Here is an 8,237-nt window from a genome sequence, read left to right on the forward strand (position 1 = left end):
GTGTCAGCTTATTACATTTGATCCATTTGTCGACAATTGCTAATTCTTTGTTTGCCTCATTGATTAGAGGTTCAATCTTGGGGCCATCTGAAACGAGGGAGCAGTCATCAGCAAATAAAGTAAAATTTATTTTTTTTACTGCTCTTAGTTCGGTCATTTATGAAAAGGAGGAAGAGAAAGGGTCCTAAAATCGAGCCTTGTGGGACACCGTACATAGTGGGCAGGGAACATGATAAAGTACCACTGTAATTATCGCGAATTAGATGTTTTTCATGTATGATCTAAACCAATTATTTGATGTACCAATAATGCCATAATGGTTTAATCTAGCAAGAAGGATGTCATGGTTAACTGTCTCAAATGCTTTACTGAGATCCAGAAATTTAGCAACTGAGAACCTTTTTTTATCAAATGACTTGTATATGCTCTCAGTGAATGACACTAAGGCAGATTCGGTCGATTTTCCTTTTTGGAAACCGAACTGCGAGGGAGAGAGAATATTGTTGTTTATGCAGTGACTTTCTAATCTATTATAAACTATCTTTTCTAAAAGTTTGCTAAATATTGTCAGGAGAGATATAGGCCTGTAATTAACGATCAAAGCAGGGTCTCCAGACTTTGGAATCGGGATTACTTTTGCCGTTTTAAAAGCACTGGGGAAAATCCCATTTTTTAGAGACATATTAAATAGATGAACTAATATATGTAAAATGTGAGGAATGATGACTTTGATGACGATTGCGGAAATGTTGTCACAGCCTGCAGCTGTATGTTTTAGATCTTTAACTAATTTTAATACCTCAGCAGGGGAGGTTTCAGTGAAGGCAAGTGCCTGTTGTACCGGGTTGGCTAGGTGCACATTAAAGTTGGTCTGTGTCTCACTGATAGATTCAGTAAGAGTTTTCGCAATGTTTGCGAAGTAAAAGTTGAAGCCATTGGCTATTTCGGTTAAGTCAGAGGACTCGTACCCGTTGATCATCATTGAGGTAGGCCTGCTGTTTTTAGCTCTGCTCAAAATGTTGTTTATAATATTCCAGGTCTATTTTGAGTCCCCGGAAGATTGTTCAAATTTATTTTTGTAATATTCGGCTTTAGCTTTCCGTATGGTAAGGGTGAGCTTATTCCGTAGTTTTTTAAAGCTTTCAGCAAATGTGACTGGATGCTTAGCGTACTTTCTTTGCAGTCCGTTTTTTTCTTTGATCATTGCTTTAATGTCAGAAGTTATATAGGGTTTGGCTAGAGATTTTTTTTTGACTAGTATAGTTTTCACCGGGAAATAAGTGTTAAATGAAGATGTTAAAGTATTAAGAAACAAATCTGTGGCAGCGTTTGGGTCTTGAGATGAGAATACATGTTTCCATGATATATCAGCTAAGTGATTGTTAAACAGAGCTATGTTATTTTCTGAAAGATCTCTGTACAGTATCTGAGTTTTTTAAATATTCGGTTGGTTGCTGCCTTGCCTGAATGTACAATAGACCGGGAAGTGATCAGACGTTCGGGCGTATATAATATTGCTTTCTAAAAGTTACTCAGATTGTGAGTCCAAATGTGGTCGAGAGGGGTTGCACTAGTATTGCTTACTCTAGTAGGTTTTGTTACACAATTATAGAACATGCTTTCATTAAATGCGCAACACAGTTCATTTGACCCGGAGTCTAATCTCAGAAGATCCACGTTGAGATCGTCTGTAATGTATAAGAGCTTTCTTTCTGCATTAATTTTGGACAAGATTTCTCTTAGCTTTGTTAGAAAGGTCCTGAAATTAGATTTCGGTCTGCGATATAGAGATCCAACAATTACATTTCTTGGTGAACAGTTTAGCTCTACAAAAAGTGACTCTAATTCTGGTGACATATTAAAATCACTTCTAATGTGAGTGGAATGCTTGTTATGAATATATATTGCAAAGCCTCCGCTAAGTCGAGACATATTTGAAAAATAACTTATATATGAAGGGAGACAAAATAGGTGTTCAATGTCGTAGGTTAATTTGGTTTCACACAAGCAAATAACATCAGAGAGGGAGCTAAGTGAGGAGACGGTGGTATTAATAAATGTATCAAAGTGTCGTGATATTGAAACTGATGACGCTGAAATCATTCCGTGATGAAGTGCTACAAGAAGGATATTCCGGAAATAAATATTTAGAAACTGGATTCTTAAGCTTAAGTACATTGAGGAGAAAGTCATCAGTGTCACTATCAGTCTCGTATCTGTCATGCATTGCAGTAAACTTATTAAAGATCATTCTGTCTAATATATCAAGAGGTAAGATATTAGGATTGTGATTTCATGAGAATCTAAGAGGTTGTATAGGTCATGGTCAGAAATACAAGCAAAGGGTAAGTGGAACATGGTGAGAAGGTGAGTACAGACTTAAATGTTGATCCTGATGAGTCAGTGTACCTAGTAGAAGTCTGTTGACTTTCTTGTCCACTTCACTCGTCTCTAGGACGGAGACGATGCGTCTGTGGCTGCGAAGGGTCCTGTGGCTCCTTCCAAGGGCAGTGCTTCTTCAACGTCATGAGTACCGTCAGTGCTTCTCTTGGGCACGGCTCCGGTGTGGGCTGGCAAGGTGGTCTCAGAGAGCTCATTAGCGGAGTGGGCGGTGTCGTGGTCGCGGGTGGTTTCCGTTGACCCGCTACTCGAGGTGGGGGCGGCACTGGAGGCGGTTGGTGGCGGGAGAGTCACGGAGACGGGATTCGCTGCAGAGGGGGGGTCATGTAAGTACTGGGTATGCGTTCAGGGGGAAAGCTTAGGGGGTTTTAAAACCTTCGGGAGCCCCGTAGGTGGATGACGGGTTCCACAGCCTGCCGTCCCTTTATATGTGGAGCAGCGTCGGGGGGGGGGGGTGGGGGGTGGCGCCCACCCGGAGCGACTGCCCGAGGCTAGACCTCAGGCGGGGAGTCAGGGTGGGGGCTTGGAACATCTGTTCTTTGCGTCAGGATGATCGGTTGCCTCTGCTGTCAAGAGAACGGGGGGGAAACTGAGAGTGGAGGTGGCTGCTCTCTCAGAGGTGAGAAGGCCTGGCAGTGGAACGATCAGTGTAGGTGGCTACACCTACTACTGGTCAGGCCGCAGCGATGGTCACCATCTCCAGGGAGTAGCCATGGCCATCTCCAGCAGACTCCAGCCCTTGGCTTTATGTCTCTTATTGCTGTGTACGTTCCTACCGATGTTTGTAAACTTGAGGGGGAAAGAGATGTTCTATGCCAAACTAGCGTCTGTGTCAGACAGGTGCCCCCAGCGAGATATTCGTGCTGTCCTGGGTGACTTCAATGCGGTATCGGGCCCCGTGATCGAACTGGCTATGAGATGTCGGTCGGTCCCGATTGTTCGGGAGCTGATTTCAGCAGCGAGAACAGCCTTCTTCTCCGGGACTTTGCTAGGTCCCAAAAATTTTAGGATTTCTGGCTCCTGGTACCAGCACCCAGACCCACATCGCTGGACATGGTACATTGATGCAGGAAATGCAACCAAGGAGATCGACCACATACTCGTTAGCACTCGTTGGAGGATCCTCCAGAATTGCGGGGGGGGATAGGAGTCCCGGGGGTTCTGTGGTACCGACCATAGATTGGTTGTGACTACCCTCCGAGTCCATTTCAAAAACCCCCAGCAGACCAATGACCACCCCAGGGTGTTTCACTTGGACAGGCTGAGGGAGGGGAAACGTGCCCGGGGGTTTGCTGAGGCAGTCTCTGGTCGTTTTACTGTGCTCGAAAATCTGACAAACCCTGTACTTCTGTGGGACACCTTCAAGCATGAAATGCTTGATGCAGCTCAAGAGACGATTGGTGAATGCCCGAGAGCAAGGCGAAATTTCATCTCGCAGGAGACACTGGATGCCACAGATGCTTGTCGTGCGGCTCGTCTAGCAGGGGATCGAGATTTGCACCTTTCCCCCCGGTGCACAGAACTGGGGTTTTTTAGGAACCTTGCTGAGGAGGTAGAAGGCCTTTTTTTTAGTAAATGACACCTGTTGCGGTGCGGGAGCGTTGGGCTGAGTATTTTGAGCAGTTGCACCAGGTTGACCCACCAACAGTTAACTTAGATGCTGGTAGTGCCGAGATTCCGTTGCCGGACTCACCCATCAGTGAAGATGTCCCTTCCCTAACTGAAGTTAGGGGGGCGATCTCCAAGCTGAAGAGTGGTAAAGCAGCTGGTATATGCAGCATCCCAGCTGAACTGTTAAAGGCTTGTGGTGAACCTATGGTGCGGGGGTTGCATGTTGTCCTGGCTGCCATCTGGCGGTCTGGTACCGTTGCCCCTGACCTGTTGAGGGGTGTGGTCATCCCTCTCTGGAAGGGGAAGGGGGACCGATGGGACTACAGCAACCACCAAGGCATCACTCTGCTCAGTATACCAGGCAAGGTTCTCACCCCCCCTCCTTCTGAGACGTATCAGAGATCACCTACTGAGGCATTAGAGACTGGAGCAATCTGGATTCACTCCTGGTAAGTCAACAATAGACCCCCCTCCTAGCGCTTCGAGTCATTATAGAGCGCCGTTGTGAGTTCAAGAAGGCATTCGATACGGTGCATCGGGAATCACTCTGGGAAATCTTGAGACAGAGGAATTCCAACAAGGATTATTGGACTAGTAGCAAGTCTGTATACTGGTACTGAAAGTGCTGTAAATTGTGGTGGGCGCCTGTCAAGCTTCTTCCCCGTTAGTTCAGGAGTGAGGGAAGGCTGTGTCCTTGCACCAACGCTTTTCAACACTTGCATGGTCTGGATACTGGGCAGAGCTACCGTTCGAAGTCATTGTGGAGCAACTCTGGGCAATATCAAGGTTACCGACCTTGACTTTGCTGATGATGTTGCCATTCTATCTGAGTCTTTGGAATCCTTAGTGGTGGCTCTCAATGCATTTAGTAATGAAGCGAAGCCCTTGGATCTAGAGGTCTCCTGGACCAAGACCAAGATCTAGGACTTTGGGGACATATTAGGAGAACCTGTTCAGTCGGTACGCACTTGCGGCGAGGATATTGAAGTCACAGAGAGCTTTACATACCTTGGCAATGTAGTTCATAACTCTGGGCTGTCAGACCATGAAGTCAGCAGATGGATTGGCCTGGCAGCAGGGGTCATGATCTCTGTCAACAAGAGTATTTGGAGATGCCGGTACCTGTGTAGAAGGTCCATGCTATGTGTCTTCAAGGCCCTGATAGTGCCAGTTTTGCTATACAGTAGTGAAACCTGGACACAATCCTGCACCTTGGAGTCTTGACTTGATGCCTTTTGTGATAGGTCCTTGCGTCGGATCATGGGGGTACTTTTGGCGGGACCATTACTTGCACAATCCGTGATCGCCAACTCAGGCTTTACGGCCACCTGGCTCGCTTCCCCCCAGGATGATCCCGCCCACCAGGTTGTCTCTGTTCGAGACAACCCTGGGTGGAGGAGGCCTGTGGATCGACCTAGGGGAAATCGTGGCTTGAGCAGATCGATCAAACCTGTCGTGAGGAGCTTGAGAGGGGCCGAGTCCCTGCCTGACGACTTGCCATGAGGGATCCTCGCAGGTACAAGCAAAGGGTGGACGCGGCTATGCGCCCCCGTCGGCGCATACACGTGTGTGTATGCATATATATATATATATATATATATATATGTTTTATATATATATATATATATATATATATATATATATATATATATATATATATATATATAAATACGGATTGCATACGAACACATACATACGTACATACAAAAATATATATATATATATATATATATATATATATATATATATATATATGTAGAAAAGGTATGAATGAGACTGGAAATCTTCACAATACAAGAGATATATTTGACCGGTTTCGATTACGTCATGTATTTCTGATGAAGACTTGTATTGTGAAGATTTCCAGTCTCATTCATACTTTTTCCACATTTGTCAACATGGATACGGTTCATATATATACATATATGAGTTAGTTATACATATATATATACATATATGAATTGTGTCCATATATATATATATGTATATATATACATACACACATATATATATATATATATATATATATATATATATATATATAAAAACATACATATATATATATATATATATATATATATACATAGATATATATAGATTTATATATATGAATATATATATATATATATATATATATATATCTATAAATATATATATATATATATATATATATATATATATATATATATACATATATACACATATATATATATATATATATATATATATATATATATATATATATATATATATATATATTACATACATGTACATATGGATTTGTGTTTGATCTTGCATATCTCTATTCCTGTACCTATTCCATAACACAAAGGGGAGAGAGGACCTGCGAGGCAGGATTCAGCAGCAGCGGCAGTGGGCGCCGGCAAGAGCGCAGAGCCGCAGCGCAGAGCACCGCGTGTGACCCAAGCGCGTCTCGCCAAGGAAGCCCGGAACTCATTAGCGACTTTTTGCTTTCCCCGCTTTTGGAAGTCGTTCATTGTAGGGAAGGAGTGAGATAAGGGGAAGGGGAGGGGAGCTGTTCAGAAGGGTTCTGATTTAATATTGGCTAATGACCATTGCTGATTGACTGGTATCGATGACCGTTTTCTAAAAAGGGCCGGAGTGTGTGTGTGTGGGGGGGGGAGGTTAGGGCAAGGAGGAGATAGGGAAGGGGAGGAGGATGGGGGAGAGAGGTGGAGGGGCGAATAAGGGCTGAGGACGGGGAGCGGAGGGGAAGGAGGAACGCATGTGGGGCCATTGTTGGTGGCTTGGCCTTTGTTTCACTGGGCTTTATTGCCTCCGCCCCTTCGGTTCTTCTGGCGAGTGTTCCTTTTCAGATCTGACACCATTTTTTCCTCATCATGCATTAAATTTCCGTTGATGAAGAGCTTCACCACCAATAACTGCAGCAGGGTAGCACAGCTGCAACGGGATCATTAGCTGTTAACATCCACAACGATCGGCGATGAAATGCTCCTAGCCAAGCAAAATATTTATCATGCGAAACACCCATCAATTATAATGAGCGTTTGCCTGCTTTAGTTCGAATGCTACTGCTCGAGAATAACGGTCACTTGCGTTAATGGAGGACCTGAAAGGTTTTCTTCCTAAGAATGAAGTGCGGAATTGTTTTTTTCATACATTTTATATTAGTCTGTGGGTTAGTGTACATGTGCTTCCCCATTTACGGGTCTAAATCAGTCTATATATATATATATATATATATATATATATATATATATATATATATATAAAACGGAGAGAGAGAGAGAGAGATGTGTGTGTGTGTGAATGTGTGTGCATGTGTATGTATATGCGTGCGTGTGTGTGTATGTATGTGTATCTGTGTATGAAAGTGTATATGTACACATATACATATTTATTTATTTACTTATTTATCAATTTATTCATTTATTTATCTATTTAATTATCAATTCATTATTACCAAGATGGTTCCGTAGTTAAAGCACTGAACTCCGACCCTCTTGGGCCCCGAGTTCAGATTCCCGCAGCGGTAGGTGAAAATGCCTGCCCTCCGGAGCGACTGCTGGCTCAAACCAAGGTGTACATGAGTACTTAAATAGACCTTAGCTCAAACCAGCGTTGCCGTTTGGTTCGCATATCCGTTTTCTGAAGAAAACAAAGAAAGCGACGAACATTTTTGGGTAAACTTACGAAAAATATGACAGCGGTTTAATTGCAAATAGATAAAGGTAAATTTGTAAATGACACGTTATGTCGATTTCAGGTGATGACTTTATACTTCCCATGGGACCAGCTTCTATTTAGTTATTTATTTATTGAAAAAAATCTGCCGCGTCAGCATCGAAAGTCACTAACGGCGTATTTAATAAAATTGCATAAATTACTCAGCAAACGAACAATACTAACATTTTATAAGGTTGAAAAATGCCTAGGGATTGCTGGGCATTGGAAACTCCTATTTCTTTTCACTGGCTGAGATATGTGTTACACAAGTTTGTGGTGATGTAATATAAAAATAGATATATAAAGAAATAAAAGCAAACGGTAATGGAATTTCATTTTCGATATTAACCATAAAATATCAAATTCCGATCATGCAAACTTTTAGTTCGCAGAGCTGCGAATTGTGATCCGCAAAGTTCGCAGTGTTGCTCCCCGCACTTTTTTTGGGTTTTCCTGGCAGACGAAAAAGGTACACATCGGCAACGCTGGGTTAAACCCAAACTCACGGCGTGAAAAAG

This window comes from Penaeus vannamei, chromosome 37, assembly GCF_042767895.1.
Source record: "Penaeus vannamei isolate JL-2024 chromosome 37, ASM4276789v1, whole genome shotgun sequence".
In the NCBI taxonomy this organism is placed as follows: Eukaryota; Metazoa; Arthropoda; class Malacostraca; order Decapoda; family Penaeidae; genus Penaeus; species Penaeus vannamei.